Consider the following 21,787-nt stretch of genomic DNA (forward strand, 5'->3'; position numbering starts at 1 on the left):
TAAAGCACAGTTACCGTAACAGGTGTTATCCAGGGACAGCAGGCATATATTCTCACATGTGGGTGATGTCATCTACGGAGCCCCGATGCGGACAGCATTTCAAGCAAACTTGATTGAAGATTCAAGCTTCCTGGCTGCACCACGCATGTGTGCCTCCTGCTCCACTAGAGGGCGCATCCCCTCCTCGGGGTCTCCAGTTCACATATCCAGCAAAGAAGCCAACCCCGGGGAGGTGGGCGGGTTGTGAGAATATATGCCTGCTGTCCCTGGATAATACCTGTTACGGTAAGTAACTGTGCTTTATCCCAGGACAAGCAGGCATGATATTCTCACATGTGGGTGACCTCCAAGCTAACTGACACGGGATGGCGGGAGGTTGGCAATTCAAGCAAATAGATTACGTAAGACTGATTGGCCAAACCGGCCATCGCTTCTGGACAGTGTGTCCAGGCAGTAGTGTGAGGTGAAAGTATGAACCGAAGACCACTTGGCAGCCTTGCAGATATCCTCGATGGGCGTGGACCTGAGGAAAGCTATCGAGGCTGCCATCGCTCGGACCTTATGTCCCGTCACTCGACCGTGCAGCGCAAGACCAGCTTGAGCGTAGCAGAAAGAAATACAAGCAGCCAACCAGTTGGACAGGGTGCGCTTGGAAACTGGGCGCCCCAACCTGTTAGGGTCGAAGGACAAAAACAATTGGGGGGCCGTCCGATGAGACTGGGTGCGTTGGAGGTAGAAGGCCAACGCCCGCTTGCAGTCGAGGGTGTGAAGCGCCACTTCTCCGGGATGAGAGTGAGGCTTGGGGAAGAACACAGGTAGAACAATGGACTGGTTGAGATGGAAATCAAACACCACCTTAGGTAAGAACTTAGGGTGGGTGCGGAGAACCACCTTGTCGTGATGGAATACAGTGAAAGGTGGGTCCGCTACCAGAGCCTGCAGCTCACTAACTCTTCGGGCAGACGTGAGTGCGAGTAGGAAGATCACTTTCCAAGTGAGAAATTTAAGGTGACATTTATCCATGGGCTCAAAGGGGGGTTTCATCAGTTGAGCCAGAACCACATTGAGATCCCAAACCACCGGAGGTGGTTTGAGTGGTGGATGAAAATTCAAGAGACCTTTCATGAAACGAGAGACCAGGGGATGGAGTGAGAGAGCCTTTCCTTCCAGGGGCTGGTGAAAGGCAGCAATCGCACTAAGGTGCACTCGAATGGAATTGGTCTTTAGGCCCGAGTGAGATAAATGAAGCAAGTACTCTAGGACCAAGGACACTGGGACCGACACCGGGTACTGGCTGTGAGATGAACACCAGGTCGAGAATCTAGTCCACTTCTGAGAATAGCAGAGTCTAGTCGAGACTTTCCGAGAAGCCTCCAACACTTCCCTGACCGATTGAGATACAGGGAAGGGATTCAGGGGGAAAGAAACCAAGCAGTCAGGTGAAGAGACTAAAGATTAGGATGTAACAGTGAGCCCCGACTCTGTGATAGCAGAGAGGGAAAGACAGGCAGAAGTAGAGGTTCCCTGGCACTGAGTTGAAGTAGTAGGGAAAACCAGGGCTGGCGAGGCCATCGAGGGGCGATGAGGATCAGGGTGGCCCTTACCGACTTCAGATGGACCAGCATCCTCAGAATCAGAGGAAGTGGCGGGAACGCATAGAGAAACTTCCCCTCCCAGTCTAGGAGGAAAGCATCCGCCTTGAGACGGTCTGGGGAGTATATCCTCGAGCAGAAGAGAGGCAGTTTTTGATTGTCGGGGGAGGCGAACAGATCTATCTGTGGGGTCCCCCACGTGTCGAACACCTGTCGCAGCACCTGGGCATGCAGGGACCATTCGTGTGGCTGGAAGAGGCGGCTTAGCCTGTCCGCCAGGCAGTTTTGTTCTCCTTGGATGTAAATCGCTCGAAGGGAGATGTTTTGGGAGACCGCCCACTCCCAGAGCCGTAGAGCTTCTTGGCAGAGGGACCAAGACCCCGTCCCTCCTTGCTTGTTTACGTAGTACATCGCCACCTGGTTGTCCGTATGGATGAGAACCACCCGGTCGTGAAGCAGGTGTTGGAAGGCCACCGCGGCGAGGTAGATGGCCCGGAGTTCCAACACGTTGATGTGGCAGCGACGGTCCTCTGCGGACTACAGACCTTGAGTGCGGAGACCGTCCACATGAGCCCCCCAAGCGTACTCTGACGAGTCCGTGGTTAGGACCTTGTGGTGTGGAGGGGCGAGAAAGAGCAAACCCTTGGAAAGATTCGAAGAGTCGGCCCACCAACGGAGCGATCTTTGCAAGGAAGGAGTCACTGTCACGTGGCGATTGATCGGGTCCCGATCTTGTCGCCATTGTGATGCCAAAGTCCACTGTGGTAACTGCAGATGAAGGCGAGCAAGCGGGGTAACGTGGACTGTGGAGGCCATGTGGCCGAGGAGCGTCATCATTTGTCGTGCCGAGACCGAGTTCGATCTCGAGACTTGTCGGCTCAGGTTTACCAATGACTCCCGACACTGAGGAGGGAGGAAGGAGCGAAGCGGACCGTGTCCAGCACGGCCCCGATGAATTGTAAGGATTGAGAGGGGCATAGCTGGGATTTTGGGAAGTTTATCTCGAACCCCAGGCACTGAAGAGAAGTAATAGTCTGTTGGGTCGCTGAGATAGTCCCCTCCCTGGTCGAGTCTTTGATCAACCAATCGTCCAGGTAGGGGAATACCTGCAGACCTTGGGAGCGCAAGGCAGCCGCGACCACTACGAGGCACTTCGTGAAGACTTGGGGGGACGAGGACAGGCCGAAGGGGAGGACCCGATATTGCAGGTGGAGGTCTCCTACCTGAAAACGCAGGAACTTGCAGCAAGCAGGGTGCACCAGAACATGGGTGTAGGCCTCCTTCAGGTCGAGGGAGCAGAGCCAATCGCCCTCGCTGATCAAGGGGTAGAGTATAGGAAGTGAAAGCATCCGGAACTTTTCCCGTACCAGGAACTTGTTCAGGCGCCTTAAGTCTAGGATCGGGCACAGGTCTCCCGTCTTCTTCGGAACCAGGAAGTATCTGGAGTAAAACCCTTGGCCCTTTTGATTTTGGGGAACCGGTTCCACCGCCCACAGGCGAAGGAGGTCCTGTGCCTCGGAGAGGAGGAGGGACAGCTGCGCTCGATTGGGAGGACATGCACTCGGTGGGCTGTCGGGAGGAACCTCCCGAAAGTTGAGTGAGTACCCTGATGAGATCACGCCAAGGACCCATGAATCCGACGTCATGGCTTCCCAGTGAGGGTAGTAGGCTTGTAGGCGGCCCCCGATGGGAAGGAGGCCAGTTGGAGGTGCGGAGGGGGCCCGCCCCCTTCGCTCATCCCGTCAAAAGGACAGAGACGGCTTCGCAGGCGCAGTGGGCTGTGATTTTGGTGGAGCCCTAGAGTGAGCCTGGGGGCGTCGCGGCGACGGTCTGGAAAAGGCCGGAGTAGACTTCTGGGGGTAGCGGCGAGGCAATCCCCGGAAGGGGCAAGAGGCTTGCGGTTTAGGTTTTTGCCGGACAAGGGATGCAAAGGAACGTTCGTGTTCCAACAACCGTTTCGTAGCTGCCTCGATGGTGTCGTCAAACAATTCCTTCCCGACGCAAGGGAGGTTAGCTAACCGATCTTGCAGGTTAGGGTCCATGTCGACGAGCCCTAGCCACGCCAGTCGGCGCATGGCCACCGCGAAGGCTGCGACCCTGGAAGACAGTTCAAAGCCATCGTAAGCGGCATGGAACAAGTGCAGTCGGAGGTTGGAAAAATCCTCGAGGAGGAGGCCAAATGCCGCCTGACGAGGGGCCGGTAGGTCCCCCCGAGAAGGAAGCCAGCAGCCCAATGAGGTGTTTCAGGTAGGAGGAAAAGGTGAAAGTGTAGTTCAGGACCCTAGAGGCCATCATAGAGTTCTGATACAAACGGCGTCCGAATTTGTCTAGTGTCCGGCCTTCGCGTCCAGGAGGAACCGCCGCGGACACTCTAGAGGGGTGAGCTTTCTTCAGAGAAGACTCCACCAGTAAGTTTTGGTGGGACAACTGTGGTTGCTCAAACCCCGGGCAAGGCACGGTTCGGTACTTAGACTCCATTTTAGATGGGACCGCCGTCACCATGTAGGGAGTCTCGAGGTTCCTTATGAGGGTCTGCCGGGTTCAGCGGTAGCCGGAGGGACTCTCGGGGCGGGAAAGGCATATCCAGCTCCGCCAGGTACTCCTTGGAGTACCTCGAGTAGGATTGTAAGTCCAAGTCAAGGGCACGTCCCATGTCCTGGACGAACCTCGTGAAGGAAGGTTGGTGGGATCCCGTGGCCCCTTGTGGGGACGGTGACTGAGACCTTCGTTTTGCCGAGAAGGAAGGGGAAGCCTCCCTCGAATAGCGAGGTTCTCGCTCGGACCCTCGATCCGACGCCAGGGACGCGCTATGGAACGCTCCCGGGTCGAGGACCTGCGTCGCCTCGAGGAGCCCCTCGGGGATGACGCTGGGGTATGGGGTACCGACCGATGTCGGGTCGGGGACCCCTCCCCGGACTCCCTCGGCGAAAGCCTGGAGCCTCGGACCGGAGCCCCTGTCCGAGGGGGAGTCAGTAGATGCTGTGGGTTAGTGAGAGACAGCTCGGTAACCCGTAGCGGTCCCCCCGATCGGGTCGAGGGGGAGCGGCCTCGAACCGGAGGCGAACTCCGGGCCTTTTTCGCCCCGCGGTGCTCCGCCGGGGACGCGTGCCTCGGAGAGGAATCCGAGGAAGAAGAGAGGCGGCGAAAACGGCGTGCTTTGCCTCGAGGGGTCTCGACGCGTTGCTCAGGCTGGTCCGGCGCACGCGAGGTTGAGGTCGAGGCCGGTTGAAGGTGAGCCATGGCAGCGGAGAGCTCCGTTGTGATCATTGCTCGGAGCAGCTCCTGGAATACCGGCATGGACAGCATAGACGGCATGTCCAAGGCCGCGGTGCACTCCACCGGGGGCGATCTCGATTCAGAGCATTCCCGAGTAGTGGAGGCACATCCCGAGGTCTTCGGGGGTTTTGTCGGGGCCGTAGTCAAGGAACTCCCGCCTTGTCCGGCCATTGTCCCCGAGGTTGGCTTCTTTGGAGGTTTGGAACCTGAGGAAGGAAGAGGGGACTTACCCGAAGCCGAAAACTTCTGAGAGCTCGGGGTCTTCGAGGTCGAGTCCCAAGGCAGGGCCAAGGTACCCGAGGCCGAGATCGAGGCCGGGGCTGAAGCCGGGGCCAATCTCGAGGCCGAGGTCGAGGGTTGATCGGCAGCAAATAGGTCCGCCATGCGGGCCCTTCGTCAGCGGAGCGCCCGGTGTTGGAAGGTTGCGCACCGGGGGCAAGTTTCTGTTGGATGATCGGCCCCCAGGCAGAGGATGCACCAGCGATGCGGGTCTGTGAGTGATAGAAGACGCTCGCACCCGGTGCACTTTTTAAAGCCCGAAACGGGCCGGGACATAGGAAGTCCAGGCGACCGCGGCCAATCAGGCCACGCGGCCGCGACGACCCGGGAGCCCCCGGATTGCGAGAAAAAAGCGCGAAGAGCAGGAAGAAAAAATTTTAAACGCACAGCGACTTTTAACGAAGAAAAAACAACAAATCGCGGTGCAAAGAAGGCACAGGGGCAGAGCTAAGAAAAAACGTGTCTTCTTAGCACAGCAGAAAAAAACGAACTGGAGACCACGAGGAGGGGATGCGCCCTCTAGTGGAGCAGGAGGCACACATGCGTGGTGCAGCCAGCAAGCTTGAATCTTCAATCAAGTTTGCTTGAAATGCTGTCCGCATCGGGGCTCCGTAGATGACGTCACCCACATGTGAGAATATCATGCCTGCTTGTCCTGGGATAATGAGAAGAATGATATGCAGATGGGAAAGACTTAGGTGATCCATTTATTTTAATCTCAATAGCATCCTTAAAGAGAGAGGTTTTAAGGCTAGATTTGAAATGATTAGAGTTAGTTTACAGTCTTAGCACTATGAGGAGAGCATTCCACAGTGTGGGAGCGACTACAGAATAAATGGTTTTGCGAGTCGTGTCATAAAATAACTGACAAACAGATGGAACCGTAAGAAAATGTTGCTGAGATGATCGAAGTGTATGCGAGGTTTTGTATGGGATTAGAAGTTTGTGAGGAATACTACTGGCAGCATCTGACACCAACATGTAAAAGGACACCAGTAAGCGATCAACTGCAGTGATGAGGGGGAGAGAGGGAAGTGATCTGACAAAATTCTGAGATGAATCCATGAGAGTGTCACCTGTAAGAGAAGAGACAGATGGGAGAAAAGCTAGCGTGGGATAACACCAGTTTGGAAGGGGTTTAGGGACCAGTTGGGCACCGAGAGCTATCTATACAAACAGTCTTGGTAGGGTAAAGTAATAGAGGAGAAGATGAGCAAAGACACAAAAAGAAATGGAGAAATGAAAGAAATGATAATAAGAAAAGAATTTGATGCCCACAGCAAATAAGACATTTTTCAAATGCAAGCCCTCTTTTGATAGGGGACATACCCTGTGGAGCAACAGCTGAGAGACTTTTATCCTAAAGGATCACTCACTTCTGTACATATCACTCCACTCCAGAAACAGTCCAGAGTCCCGATATTTCTTCCATGCCAGACCAGTTCACTGACGCAATAAAAACTGGATCAGCAACACAGTGGTGGAAATTGTGGAAAGGTACAGGAAAAATAGAATATGTAACTTTCACAGTTCCACAACTTCACTGATCCACCACAATTGTATTAGCAAAAAGAAAACAGGAGTCCATAGTACAAGATGCTTGAGCACTTGCTGATCTGAGACTTAAGTCTTCCACTGTCCCTTCTAGAGATGTCCTCTTCATAGCATCACGTAATTGAATAATTTTAAATCCCTCTTCAAATGCAGAAATCACTGTTTAACTTTTGATGACTTTAGGAATTCTCAGCCTCCAAATATCATTACACTGAGGCTTCACTGACTCGCTTCAGAAACATATACAAAGAGAGACACCCTGTCTCCAAGGGCCAAGGACTAGGTCCTCTCTATGGAGCTCCTGAGTACAGCACCCTGGCTACCTCTCGCTGCTTCTTGGCTTGATGCCACCCAAAGACTCAGTTCAGAACCAAAAAAACCTCTTGATGAAGCTCTAGGGGTCTGTACACAAATTTTCTTGTAGTGCACTAGGTAGTGCTACAATGTATAATAGTAAGACAAGACAATGTACAGTAACATATAGTATAGCATGTAATAGGTGGTGCCAATATGTAGGAACTTCTGAAGGGATATATTGAGAGGAGAGGCAGTATAACCATTTAACAATTGGCTGGGTAAATTCCCTAGGCTGAAAACTTCCTTTCACCTAGCATGCACACAGATATATTTTTAGCAGTGGACTTCTCAACTCCAGGCTAAATCTTCAGTGGGAAAACCTTCTGGTAATTCCATCGCTTAGTATAATAAATACAAGACAAGATACGATCTTTGGGGTTACAGCACCCAGAATATGGAACTCTTTACCAGCACTTATTAAGGAAGAAAAATCACTAAGTAAATTTAAAGGACTGTTAAAATGCTGGTTGTATAAGGATCTCTTTTGACCCCGTTCATTACAAAAATTTTAAGAACATAAGAATAGCCTTACTGGGTCAGACCAATGGTCCATCAAGCCCAGTAGCCCGTTATCACGGTGGCCAATCCAGGTCACTAGTACCTGGCAAAGCCCAAGGTGTAGCAGTATTCCATTCTATCGATCCAGGGCTTCCCCATGTCTTTCTCAATAACAGACTATGGACTTTTCCTCCAGGAACTTGTCCAAACCTTCCTTAAAACCAGCTACGCTATCTGCTCTTACCACATCCTCTGGCAACGTGTTACAGAGCTTAACTATTCTCTGAGTGAAAAGATTTCCTCCTATTGGTTTTAAAAGTATTTCCCTGTAACTTAATCGAATGTCCCCTAGTCCTTGTAATTTTTGACGGAGTGAAAAATCAATCCACATGTACTCGTTCTACTCCACTCAGGATTTTGTAGATTTCAATCCTACCTCCCCTCAGCCATCTCTTTTCCAAGCTGAAGAGCCCTAACCGTTTTAGTCTTTCCTCATACAAGAGGAGTTCCATCCCCTTTACCATCTTGGTTACTCTTATTTGGTCCTTTTCTAGCACCACTATATCTTTCTTGAGATAAGGAGACCAGAATTGAACACAATACTCGAGATGAGGTCGCACCATGGAGCAATACAGGGACATTATGACATTCTTAGTCTTGTATCCCTTTTTTAATAATTCCAACATCCTGTTTCCTTTCGTTTCCTTTGTCCCAGGCCTCGAGAAGTTGTTTTTTTTTTTTTTTTAAATCTCTTTAATTTTCTTTTTAATTTTTATTACACTTTTAAAATCCTTACCTTCCCATTGTATTTACCTTTCCTGTTTACTTTACTATACTTATTGTAGTTCTCCCCACTTCCCCTATGTATAAGTCCGTAATGTTTGTGTTTGTTGTAGTTAATAATTTTGAGACCCTGTTTTTAATTGTAAATGGCTTTGAATTTATGATATTGCGATACATCAAAATTTTAATAAAACTTGAAAACTATTTATATGAGACTTGCCCACCAGTAACATGGAAATATGCATACACGCATGCACACTCTTGCTCTTCAGTCACACACATGAACAGTCTCCAGAGGTGTTGTGTTGGTGTCTCCTGTTCATGTGCTTATTTAGTCAATGACCCCCTACCCCAACCAGCCCTGCCCAGCATCATGAAAAGTTCTTGCATTTGTTGTTTCAACCTACAGCACCCACCCACCCACCCCCTACACACACATACGCTTTCCCCTATTCCTCTTATATTCCTACCTCCCCAGTTTCTCCTTCTCATCCTCCACCAGGTCTGCTTACAGTCACTGGTAGTCAAGTGACTGTGTAGATAAAAATAATGACTTTGTTTTTGTATACTGCAATACTATAACAAGTTCTAAGCAGTTCACAATAAAGAAATAACAGATAGCCAGTGACATACAAGCAGCAAAAAAGGTACAAGAGAAAATTATGAGGTAACAAATTTGTCAAAAAGATAGGTCTTTACTGATTTCCTAAAAGACTGATAGAAAGAAGCTTTTGAAATAGTTTCACTTAGCCAGGTATTCATTTTACCAGCTTGAAATGAGAGTGTCCTGTCTAAGAATCTCTTATAGAGGCAAGATTTCAGTTTAGGAAAAGCAAATAGGTGAGATCTACACTGCAGCCTGTCTCATCTACGGTCTCAAGAAATCAGATCATGTAAGTCCTTATTACAAAAAACTACACTGGCTGCCCATGGAAGCAAAGGTTATTTTCAAGTTTGCTTGCCTTTGCTTCAAAACCATAACAGGTTCATCCCCAATCTATCTATCTCATCATTTCGACTTTCTGGGCACAGCTTGTACACGTAATGCCTACTTGTTCGCTTTCCGTTCCTTGAAGGGCTGTGTCTACAAGAGATTCCTCAATAGAACATTATCATTCCAAGAAGGCAAATGGAATAAATGTTTAACCAACTTTATCTCAAATGCTCTTTCTTACCAAACTTATAGAAAGTCAATCAAAACTTATCGCTTTGACAAATTTCTCTAACTCCATTTCTACCATGATGCATTTCTAAAACACTTCCAGGAAAAATTGATTAATCTTACCATGTTAATGTAATTTTGGAAGTTTTTTGTAATATCACTGTCTGTAAACAGTCTCTTCCTCTGTAAACCGCTCTGAACTGTTTGTGATATTGCAGTATGTAGAAATAAATTTATTATATATATAGATATAGATATAGATAGATAGCTAGATATAGATATATATACTAGTCTTTAAGCCCATTACATTAACGGGTGCTAGAATATATGTGTCTGTCTGTCTTTCTTTATCTCTCTCTCCTTGGCCGCTGTCTGTATCCTTCTGTCTCCCCCTCCCCCCGAGCAAAGCTGTCTGTCCCCAGCACACCTCCCCCCAAGCAGCCCCCTTTCCCTATCTCTCCATGGCCCCTTCTGTCTCCCCCCAGCACACCCCTCCCCCAAAGCAGCTCCCTTTCCCTCTCCCTGTCTCTCCATGGCCCCTTCTGTCTTTCCTCCCAGAGCAAAGCTGTTTGCCCCCAGCACACCCCTCCCCCCAAAGCAGCCCCCTTTCCCTCTCCTGCTGACTCTCTCTCTGGCCCCCTTTCTCTGTCTGTCTTTCTGTCCCTCTCCCTGGCCCTGTGTCTTTCTTTCTTTCTGTCTCCCTCCCTCCCGCTGTCTGTCATTTTTCCCCACTTCCCTATGCAGCAGCAACAGCATTTCCCTCTTATCCCCCCCTTTCCTGTGCAGAAGCAGTAGCAGCATTTTCCCCCACCCCCCTTTCCCTTCTCTTACCTTCTCTTCCCTGCTCCGTTCGGCCCCTCCCCCTTCTTTTACTGCCCGATCTGGCTTGCTCCTGACCCTCCCACCGCCGACAAACCTCCCGGCTCCAGCAGCGTAGGCAGCACTTTAAACACGCTGCTTCACGGCCTTCTACTGCCGATTTCCTCTGCCACGTCTGTCTCTGATGATGTCATCAGAGACGCGGCAGAGGAACTCGGCAGAGAAGGGCGCGAAGCAGCGTGTTTATAGTGCCGCCTACGCCGCTGGAGCTGGGAGGTTTGTGGAGGGTCAACGGCCAGAGAGGGGCTGCTGTCCACCACTCGTTTGCTGCCACTGGTGCTGCCTACTCCGCTGGAGCCAGGAGGTTTGTAGAGAGCACAGTCGCGCGCATGTGCCTCCAGCCCCTGCAAGCGCCGTGAGGTGTCAATTAGAATGTTGCCACAGAAGCACACCTCACGGCGCCAGGACTCACGAATTTTTGAGAGCACATGCGCGCTCTAGCGTTTTATTATTATTGATAGAGAGAGAGAGAGAGATGGGGCAGGAGCAATCCTCATTACATAATGGCTCCATTGTCAAAATGACTGCCATAATTTCTACAAAACATATATGTTGATGTAACCTTTAATTACAAATTTGAAGGTATATATTAAACCTCTAAGCTGTATCTTCAGAATGTGCTTTCCGTGTGGTTATTGTACCAACAGGAATCTCGCACTGCTTTCTACATCAACTCTCGTTGAAACTGATGTACTGCATAGAGAATGACACGGTGGGTACCCCACCGAAACGGGGAGCGAGAAAATTGTAGTCGCCGCGGGGACGGGGACAAGGCCATTCACCGCCCTTGGAGCTGTGAATGGTCTTGTCTCTGCAGTGAAGGGAACACAACGTGCGGTCACGGATCATGCGGTCCAGGATCCCCCTTCCGCCTGATCGCCGCATCCTGCCATTTCTCTCCCTCCCTCACCCTCACCTTATGTGCAGAATTGTTCTTCTCCCAGCGGCATGCTTTCAGCAAGTCGCACATGGGTTTCAGTTGAATCCTCCTCCAATTCAACCAGGAAGAGGAAGTTACATCAGAGGAGAAGGTTAAACTGAAGCAGCTGTGCACGTGCGACTTGTTGAAAGCGTGCCGCTAGTAGAACAATTTGGCACATAAAGTGAAGGGAAGGAGGGAGGGAGATGGTGGGATGCGGCGATTGGGCGGGAGGGGACTGCTGGACCACACAATCCTTTGTAAGTTTCAAGCCTTCAGGAGGGCATAAGGAAGAAGAGATTAGCCTCAGAGTACATGCTCTCATTTATCTTAGCCTCTCTCTATTTTCCCCATCATTCTCTCTCAAGATCTCTCATTTTCCTGCCTCTTCCTTACAAAGGTTTTTACCATTTCAGACCTCTTTTACGGAAATCAGTACTGATTTTTAATTGCAGAAGAATTCAGGAAGACTAAATACAGTACTATAAAGGGACGGGGGTGAGGGGGAAGGTGTTTTTAAAATTTCTTTCTCCAGGCATAAATCCATTTTTATTGTAGATCTACCTGCATGGCCCTTTTTTCATGAGGTAGATCTTTGGTATTTCTGCAGCAAGATTTAGAAAATTCTGTAGCAATTCAATAGCACATTTGCATACATATTTTAAGAGGGGTGGGAGGGAGTCCAGTAAGGTGCCTCTCCCATATGAGGGATAGTAATAGGTTTTTCTAATGGGAGAGCATCTATTTGTTACATTTCCTTGTTTGGGAAGTAGGGAGCATATGGGATCAGATGGTTTGCGGGGACGGAACGGGGACTGAGCTCGTGGGGATGGATGCAGGGACGGGGGACTGAGCTCGCAGGGATGGGAAGGGGACGGGGATGAGCTCATGGGGACAGGGCGGAGACGGGGACAAATTTTTTCCCCGTGTCATTCTCTAGTACTGCACTCATCATTGATCAGACTTAAAGATCTCAGTCTGTCGAGTCTCTTTCATTTGAAAGGAAACTCTGCAATGAGAGGACATAGGATGAAGTTAAGAGGTGATAGGCTCCGGACTAATCTGAGGAAATACTTTTTTACAGAAAGGGTGGTAGATGCATGGAACAGTTTCCCGGAAAAGGTGGTAGAAACGGAGACTGTGTCTGAATTCAAGAGGGCCTGGGAAAGGCACATGGGATCTCTCAAAGAGAGAGATAATGGTTACTGTAGATGGGCAAACTAGATGGGCCATATGGCCTTTGTCTACTGTCATGTTTTTAGTTTAGTATAGAACTTCATGTTAAATTTCTCATACATTCAATAATTTGATATGTTTGATTATTTCAAACTTTATATCACGTTGCAAAGTTATACGGCACTTATCTGAGTGCTGTCTGTGTCAGCTGGAGACTAGTTCTTCCGGCAGACCATCAGCTACTTTAAGGTAGGCTTTTAGGGGGGTGGGGAGCTACTTCTGTTCAGAGGGGGAGAAGGAGTGGGGGCTACTTCTGTTCATGGAATAGGGAGTGGGGCTACTCCTATTTGGGGGAGGGAATGAAGGATCTATGGGACACAGCACTAAGTTTTGGTTTCAGCCGATAACACACTGGCATTTTCAAACATAATTGAAACAAGGCCAAATATGGATTTTGGGCAGTTTCATCACTGAAAGCAAACTCGAAATTCGATTGCCCTCTAGTGCATTTTAGTGATTACATGACCGACTGCAGAAATACTGTACGCTTCCTCATTTTAAACTGCTATTTCTAAAGCTACAGTCAGTTTTCCTGTGGAGTTTGAGCAGATTAACTGCTAAGCCTCAGGAAGCTCTACTGGTGAATTCATCAATCAAGTCACTCAATACCTGTTCTTCCAGATGTCCTGAGCTGTATTGATTAGGAGGTTATTTCTTAGCCATGTTTTTGCTGGGGTTTGGAGGACAGCTCAGATCCCTGTAGAATTGAAAGTGTTTCAGTCTTGATACTTTCCTGCTCTACAGCAAACTGTTTTCCTGTTTGTCCTTTTTGTCCAGATGAGGAAAAGGATGATATGATATTTACAAATGATTATTTATTAATAAGACTCCCTATTGGATAGTAGACCCTTCTGGATTAATAGGGAATAACTATCTTCTTAACCCTTAAGGTCCCCACATAGAGGTATTTAAACAAGAAGGAGGGCAAATGAAGTCTGAACAGTACACTAAACCAGAATGGACCGCAGAAATTTCCTGCTGGTCCATGTAGGGCCGGCGAGATCGGTGTACAAAAATTTCCTGCCAGTCCATGCAGGGCCAGCAAGATCAGGGGGGCCCGATTCAGTACTTGCCTGCAGCAGCGCAGTGATTCACTTAGGCAGCCTTGAGGATTTTGCTGAGTCGCGACCTGCCTCTGATGATGCAACTTCGTCTTTCCTTAGAGGCGGCACGACCCATCAAAGGACCCAAAGCTGCCTAAGTGAATCACTGCGCTGCAGCAGGCAAATACTGAGAGATGCCGGGAGCGGAGGGAAGGGGAGGAAGCCACTGTTGGAGGCTGGGAAGCTACAGGACAAGGGAAAATTAAAGGGAGAACTGCTTCTGGACCTGGAGGGAGGGAGAAGGAGAGATTCTGCTGGGAGGGAAAGGGGAGGGAAGAGAGTTACTGCTGGAAAGGGGAGGAGGAAAAAAGGAAGGAAACAGCAAGGAGATTAGAGGAGGGGAAGGAGTCAGGGTGGAATGGAGAGATCAGATGAGGGAAAGGGGGAGAGACTGAGAAATGAGAAAGTAGAGAGAGATTGATGCTGGGAAGGGGGTCAGCAGAGAAATAAGGAGAGAGGGAAAAAGATGCTAGATCTGGTGTAGGAGAGATCAAAATGAAGAGAGCAGTGAAGCTGGAATGAATCATGTAAAAAGGAGAGAGGGGTGCAGGCTTGATGGAAAGGGGAGAGGGGCATAGAAAGAAGACATATACCATATGGAAGGGGGAGAGGGCAGACAGTGGATGGAAGGGGCAGATGCTGGATTGAAGAGACAGAGAGGGCAGACGCTAGAAGGACGAGAGTGAAAAGAAGATGAAAGCTGAAACCAGAGACAACAAAAGGTAGAAAAAATAATTTTATTTCTATTTTGTAATTATAATATAATATATCAGATTTAAAATATGTATCCTGCTAGAGCTGGTGTTAGACATAACTGGGGACTGCAAAGCCCAGGCAGAGCTTCTTTAGCTTCCAGCTGGCTTAGGGCTTTCTCAGAACAGGGGGCAGTTGCCCTAGTTGCACTCCTCTAATACAATTCCTGTCATGTGTGACTGCAGTAGTCTGTTAGCATGATATTTCTGTGTAGCATTCTGTAATAATTTGGCTTATTCAGTTTTCTTGATAGTAGAGGGGATATATGTGAAGGGGAGGGGAGATGGGTTTTGTTGATCCTTGCTCTGTATTATTTGTATTTATAAAATGACAGTTGTACAGAATATTGTTTCTTTTTATACTTTAATAAAATACGTTCAATATAAAATCCTAACTATTTGAGGCTTGTGCAGATGAGATCAGATGGTTTACAGGGACCGAGCTCACTGGGACGGGGCGGAGATAGGGTTTTTTATTTCACTCTTAGTAGTTTGACAGGCCACAAAATAATTATTTTATTTCTGCCGGTCCATAGGTGTTAAAAGGTTGAGGAACAGTGCTCTAAATTATTAAAATATGATCTTTGCAATTCAGATATCTCTTTAATGGGAGCAAGATGGCCTTAGCACAGTCATACTAAGCAGAGCTCTCTCAAACGCTGACATTTTTCTGTTTTTTTCTTACCTTAAAGTAAATTGAAATGCCAAAGAGGAAGAGGAAAATAAGAGCTCCCTTCCTCACGTCAACACCTACCTCTTCAGCAATCCAATGCTACCAAGAGACTATTCCACACATCAACACCCTTTCCGTGAAAAAGTATTTCTTTAAATTTCTTTTGAGCCTATTAACCTCATCCTATGCCCTCTCACTCTTAATTTGAGGGCAATGCTCTTCCAGAGGAGGTTTTTTGCGGAATCGACCGTCCTAGGATTCAAAAGCAAACTAGATGCACATCTCCTTACGAGAGGCATAGAAGGATATAGGTGACTAAAAATTACCTTCTACAAAAAAGAAAATCTAATGTTATAATAAAATATATTGAGTATAAATATTCAATGATAGTGCTCAGTGAAAGCCATTCAGAACTTCAAGGCATGAAGAGCACGGGACTCTACCAGTTGTGGCTTAAATCCATCATAGCACTCCTCCCTTCCTACCACTATAACTTTTAAAGATTTCAAAAAGCTAAAACTGAAGCTGTAAATTTATATAAGTATATAAGTAGAGGAGTACTTATCTCAGCTGGTGTGCTTTGTTGTTAAGGAGCCCCGGCTCCTGCTTCAAGTCCAATCAAGTGCTCAGTGTTCAGTGTTCCCAACCATTCAAAAATCCCCACACGAAAAACAAAAATCAAAATATACAAAAAAGTCACAATCCAACCAATCCATGAGATAAAAATCCATATAATATTCTGTTAATCCTTCAACTTCCTCACTGACTAAAAATTATGCCAGGTGTACACCTGGCAGGGCCTCCGCGTGTGCGGATCGCCGGACTTGATGGACCGAAGGTCTGATCCGGAGATGGTGCTTCTTATGTTCTTATGAGACTTGCCTCGTGTATTTATGTCACTTAGGTATTTAAACATCTCTATCATATCTCCTTTCTCCCGCCTTTCCTCCAAAGTATATATATTGAGATCATTGTCCCCGTATGCCTTATGATGAAGACCACCAACCATTTTAGTAGCCTTCCTCTGGACTTACTCTATCTTGTTTATATCTTTTTGAAAAGAAACATTTGGTCCATTTGACTCATTATCGAGTTTCTAGAGGAAAGCTAAATATTCTTCATCACTATATACAAAACATTTATGTGAACCCCAGCTGAATATCAGCCAGGACTTGCATAAGGAATTCTTGCCCATATCCCGATCCTCCCCTTTTCTTGATCCTCTCTCCCTCCTACCTCCTTAAGATATAGCAAGGTAGGCCCGAGCCCCTCACCCACCAGTAAATGGGTGGACACAATGCTCACTCATTCCTGCTAATGTCTAAGGCCACTACAAAATGGCTGCCACAACCTCTAGGGGCAGTGTTGTGGTACTTCTAAGTACCACAAGTACTTCAGGTATTGTGATATTTGAAGAACTGAGAGGCTGCTGCTAAAGATCATGGCAGCCATTTTGCAATGACCTTGGACTGGGCTTCTCTTTTCATAGGATGCAGGGCTCAGTGTGAAGATAGGAATGCTGTTCTCTTCCTTCAACTCTAGACTGCTCTAAATCTACAGGATTTCCAAGTTGACACTGGTAATCTGGTCGCATAAACACTCCTAACTCAATGGTTCTCAATCAGTATGTCACGAAAAATTTGGCATAGACAGCAAACCTGTACTTTACAAACATCTGTGCCTGCAAGCTGATACGAGCAGAGATCCAGAAAGTCAAGTACTTGAAATTTTCAAAACTGATTCCTATTTTCAATTCTCCACTACCCCAAAAGTTTCTAGCAGCCCCAACTAGAAATGCTGCAGGCCTGCTTTCCAAAGGTTCTGAGTAGTATATTTGCAGGATTTTGAGCTATCTGGTAGTAGAGGGATTTGTGTCACCATAATTATATATATGATAAACTGTAAAGGAAAACATTCTAGCTCCCTGTAGAAAGACTAGACTAGGTAAAATGTTCAATGTTGATAGTTTAATGTAGTTTTGCTTACCATTCATCCCCATATTTTAAAACTGTATGAAACACAATAGTATGAAATTTCTCACTGAAAAAATAAATGAAAATTAAAATTCATTTGAGAAAAAATAAAATTCAATAACTTTAATTTTAACAGTTTATAAAACAAGTCAATTATGTTTAAGAATATTTTGCATTTCCCCTGCATCATTTTTAACAGTTGTGAATTTTAGTATCCAGTGTTTTAGTATCAAGAGGGTTCAGAGGAGAGTGACACGTCTGATAAAAGGTATGGAAAACCTTTCATACGCTGAGAGATTGGAGAAACTGGGGATTTTTTCCCTGGAGAAGAGGAGACTTAGAGGGGATATGATAGAGACTTACAAGATCATGAAGGGCATAGAGAAAGTGGAGAGGGACAGATTCTTCAAACTTTCAACAAATAAAAGAACAAGAGGGCATTCGGATAAGTTGAAAGGGGACAGATTCAAAACAAATGCTAGGAAGTTTTTCTTCACCCGTGTGGTGGACACCTGGAATGCACTTCCAGAGGGCGTGATAGGACAGAGTACGGTATTGGGGTTCAAGAAAGGATTGGACAGTTTTCTGTTGGAAAAGGGGATAGAGGGGTATAGATAGAAGATTACTGCACAGGTCCTGGACTTGTTGGGCCGCCGCGTGAGCGGACTGCTGGGCACGATGGACCTCAGGTCTGACCCAGCGGAAGCACTGCTTATGTTCTTTTGTGTTTCAGGTGTGTAAGAACTGAAGAAAAGCTGAGAATTACTCTTCTAATAATTCTTGAAGCCTACTAAATCAGGCCAGTCAATCAGAAAAGTGCTATACAGATTAACCTATGTGTTTATTGGTAGTGATGGGGAATCTCTATGGCAGAGAACTAATAAATAGCCACAAAAGGCTAATGTCGCCTTAGTGATTTCATAGGTTAGAGAAGGAATATGAATGGCAGAGAGCCACAGTATGAAGGGTTTTTTTTTAATTTTTTTAAGAGTGTAATGGGTTCTTTGGAAGACTGTTCAGCATATTTTGTCACAGTCATTGATAGAAGAACCCCGTTTCAAGGACAACAAAAATTGCTGAGTCAGAACTAGACATACTGGGGTCTAGGTTGAAATTAAGGAGTGGACCTGTCCAATGCAAAGTTCAATGAAACTCTTCCTTCATAAAATTTTTCAGCTTCACCAAAGGGCCCCTTGAGCTGGGGCACCAGCCAATTGCCTGCTTGCCCCTTTCTCACTAAAACTAGCCCTGGAAAAATTGAATTGGCACCAAAGAGTGTAAATGAGACATTTACAGAATGAGTTTATAGAGAGAATAATGTTCAATTATGTCTTTCACAGTAGAAAATTACTTCAGCATTTTATATAAGCAGGTATTATGGTATAGTGCAGAAAGGGAATCATATATTTTTAGAGTACAGCATTTGTTGCACCCCAGAAAAGAAACAGTTAATATCTTCAAAAGGTAAATGCAGCACAGCTGCTGTTTAAAGCAAAGCATGATCACAAATGACTTTTAATGGGCAGTGGGAGCCTCTTTTGCATCATATTGATCAACACAGTAGGGGCATTAAGGGGTTTCCTGTTGCAAAGCTAGACTCTTTACTTGAATATTCTAGTTAAAAAATAATTAGATAAATGACTGGTGAAAACAGGTCAATACAGATGCTCAAGGACTAGCAAGATCATCCATATTTTTTTAGACCTTACACTGGTAGGTAATTGAAAACTTCTTAATGATAGGCCTCGTTATCCTCACCAGTGACCATGAGTAAGATTGCAAGACTCTTTCCAAAGATTAAGAAATGGTTTCTTATGCTGCAAGTTCAGTATTTGACAGGGACATTTATGTTTTGTAGGAAAGGTGCATGATTTTATTCCATTCTTTGAAATATAGCTTTCAGTAATTAATGTGAATCGGGTCATATCAGGTTGGATACCCAAACATTGGTGGTGTAGTAGCAAGTGACAGTGCTTAAGAGCATTGGAAGCATTTTTTTCCATGTAAAACTTTTATGTTTTATGCTTCTATAAATGATAACGTCCTTTGAAAACCCCAAAGTCCACAAATTTCAGCAGCTATAAATACAGAGGGCCCAGCCAATATTCAGAGGGATTTAACTGGCCAGAAATAGCTCCTAGCTGGCTAAATCGCCTGTTTGAGGCTAACCACTAAGGTTCAGTGGCACTTAACTGCTTCCAAGCTCACCACATTGCAAAGACTGGAGAATTATGTTGTAAGGTTTTAAGAGCAGTTGAGATTATACCACTTATACAGAGTATTGTTTTTATTGTATATGATTCCATCTCATTATAAAATATATAGGAAATCCCTGTTGACAAATGGTGTTGTCATTTGCAAATTGCTATTTATTTTAAATATACTGTATATGTAAATACACACACACACACTGTCCATTATGTGCTATAATAGTACAGTGAAACACTACTTGTACTGCACAGGTCCAGATTATGCATGATGACAACATGCCTCCTGACGATGCCCAGTTTGTATGTGGTATAGATTTGTACATGTACACCATGTAGTCCTCGAAGCCTAGGTTTTCTAACATTTTTATCAGCCTGCCCCAGAATTGTCTTACAAAAGTCACCAAAAAGCACAAACATAACAAGGTTTTTTGTCTCCACGGAGGGCAAAGTTCAGCTGCACACAGCACTCGCCAGTACTCCGCTGGTCACCTCCGATGTTTTAGAGAGGGTACCGTTAACCATTACCCTTTGAAGTCTTCCACTTAGCCAATGATTGGCTAAGTGGAAGACTTCAAAGGGTAATGGTTAACGGTACCCTCTCTAAAACATCGGAGGTGACCAGCGGAGTACCGCAGGGTTCAGTCCTGGGCCCACTCCTTTTCAACATATTCATAGGGGATCTGACTCAGGGGCTTCAGGGTAAAATAACATTATTCGCCGACAACGCTAAACTATGCAATATAGTAAGTGAATGTAATTTACAGGATAGTATGGCACAGGACCTGCTTACATTGGAAAGATGGTCCTCGACCTGGCAGCTGGGCTTCAACGCTGGGAAATGTAAGGTTTTGCACCTCGGTAGCGATAATCCATGCAGAAATTACACCTTGAATGGAGAAACTTTAACTAGTACTTCGGCGGAACGAGACCTAGGAGTAATCATCAGTGCAGACATGAAAACTGCCAATCAAGTGGAGAAGGCTTCATCTAAAGCAAGGCAGATGATGGGATGTATCAGTAGAAGCTTTGTCAGCAAGAAGCCTGAAGTCATAATGCCATTGTACAGAACCATGGTGAGACCTCATCTGGAATACTGTGTACAATTCTGGAGGCCACATTACCGTAAAGATGTGCTTAGAATCGAGTCGGTTCAACGGATGGCCACCAGGAGGATCTCGGGGCTCAAAGGTCTCTCGTACGAGGAGAGACTATACAAACTACAGCTCTACACTCTAGAAGAACGTAGGGAGAGGGGAGACATGATTGAGACATTTAAATACATCACAGGACGTATCAAGGTGGAAGATGATATCTTCTTTCTCAGGGGACCCTCTGCCACCAGAGGACATCCGCTCAAACTCAGGGGCGAGAAATTTCATGGCGACATCAGGAAGTACTTCTTCACAGAAAGAGTGGTTGACCGTTGGAATGAGCTTCCAGCACAGGTGATCGAGGCCAGCAGCGTGCTGGACTTTAAGAATAAATGGGATACCTATGTGGGATCCCTATGAGGGTCAAACTGGAACATCAGTCGCTAGGTATAGACTTAAGAGGATGGGTCAGCAGACTTGATGGGATGATCGAGACCTGCATCGTGTTGGACTTTAAGAATAAATGGGACTTTAAAAATAAATGGGATGCCTATAGGGTATCCCTAAGAGAGTCAATCTGAATAAATAGTCACTAGGTATAGACTTAAGAGGAAGGGTCAGTAGGGTGGGCAGACTTGATGGGCTATAGCCCTTTTCTGCCATCATCTTCTATGTTTCTATGACGGCACTGCATAGCACATCCAATGGGGGGCATTGCACACACCCGACCCCTGATCCCTGCAAAGCAGAACAGGAAACTCCACACAGCAAATGCTTCCCTGTGAAGCCCCACTCAGTTGCACTCCATGCTGTTCCTGCTTATGGGGAATATACTCAATTCATAGCAGTCACTTTCTCTCAATTACAAGCAGTCTCTTTCTCTCGACAATGCCATGTTTTGGCTGGTGTGCCTTCATCAGGAGAAGGAAAACATGCCTTCCAAACTTGCTGGTCGAGATAATATCAACTGATGTTTAAAACACAGTTCAAAAAGAGAACTGATCTTAGAAAATGAGCTGAGCTGTAGCTAATAAACTGAAAAGCTGAGAGCTTATATTATTTGAACTGCTTTATAATTTATTAAAGGTGCTTTGTACTTCAGTGTTCCACTTTGTTCATTTGTTGACATCCCGTGGAACTCTTTTGCTTCTTTTGTTTGTTCCTACTCATGGGACATAAAGTGTAGGCACTGTACGTGCAATTTACAGGACAGTACTGTATGAGGTAAGACAACTCCAGAGGCGGGCGAGAGGCTGACAAAAAGCTTAAGTTACATGAGTGCTTTTTGGCAACTGTTGTAAGAGAACTCTGGAGGTAGATGGGAGGCAGTTGAGAAACCTGGTTGTGCGAGTGCTTCTTTGACTTTTATAAGAGAACTTTTGGAGGCTGATTCAGTTTCAAGGTCTTTGCTTCCTATTTGCTATGTATTATCGGTGCTCTACTGTCTACA

The 21,787-nt window shown here is 46.3% G+C and overlaps 1 protein-coding gene across 3 annotated transcripts in view; it reads left to right on the forward strand.

The window, feature by feature from the left end:
- FBXW4 (F-box and WD repeat domain containing 4) overlaps positions 1 to 21,787 on the forward strand; it is a 206,922-nt gene that overhangs the window by 169,366 nt on the left and 15,769 nt on the right. The window lies entirely within an intron of this gene.

Source organism: Geotrypetes seraphini, chromosome 4 (genome assembly GCF_902459505.1).
Source record: "Geotrypetes seraphini chromosome 4, aGeoSer1.1, whole genome shotgun sequence".
NCBI lineage: Eukaryota > Metazoa > Chordata > Amphibia > Gymnophiona > Dermophiidae > Geotrypetes > Geotrypetes seraphini.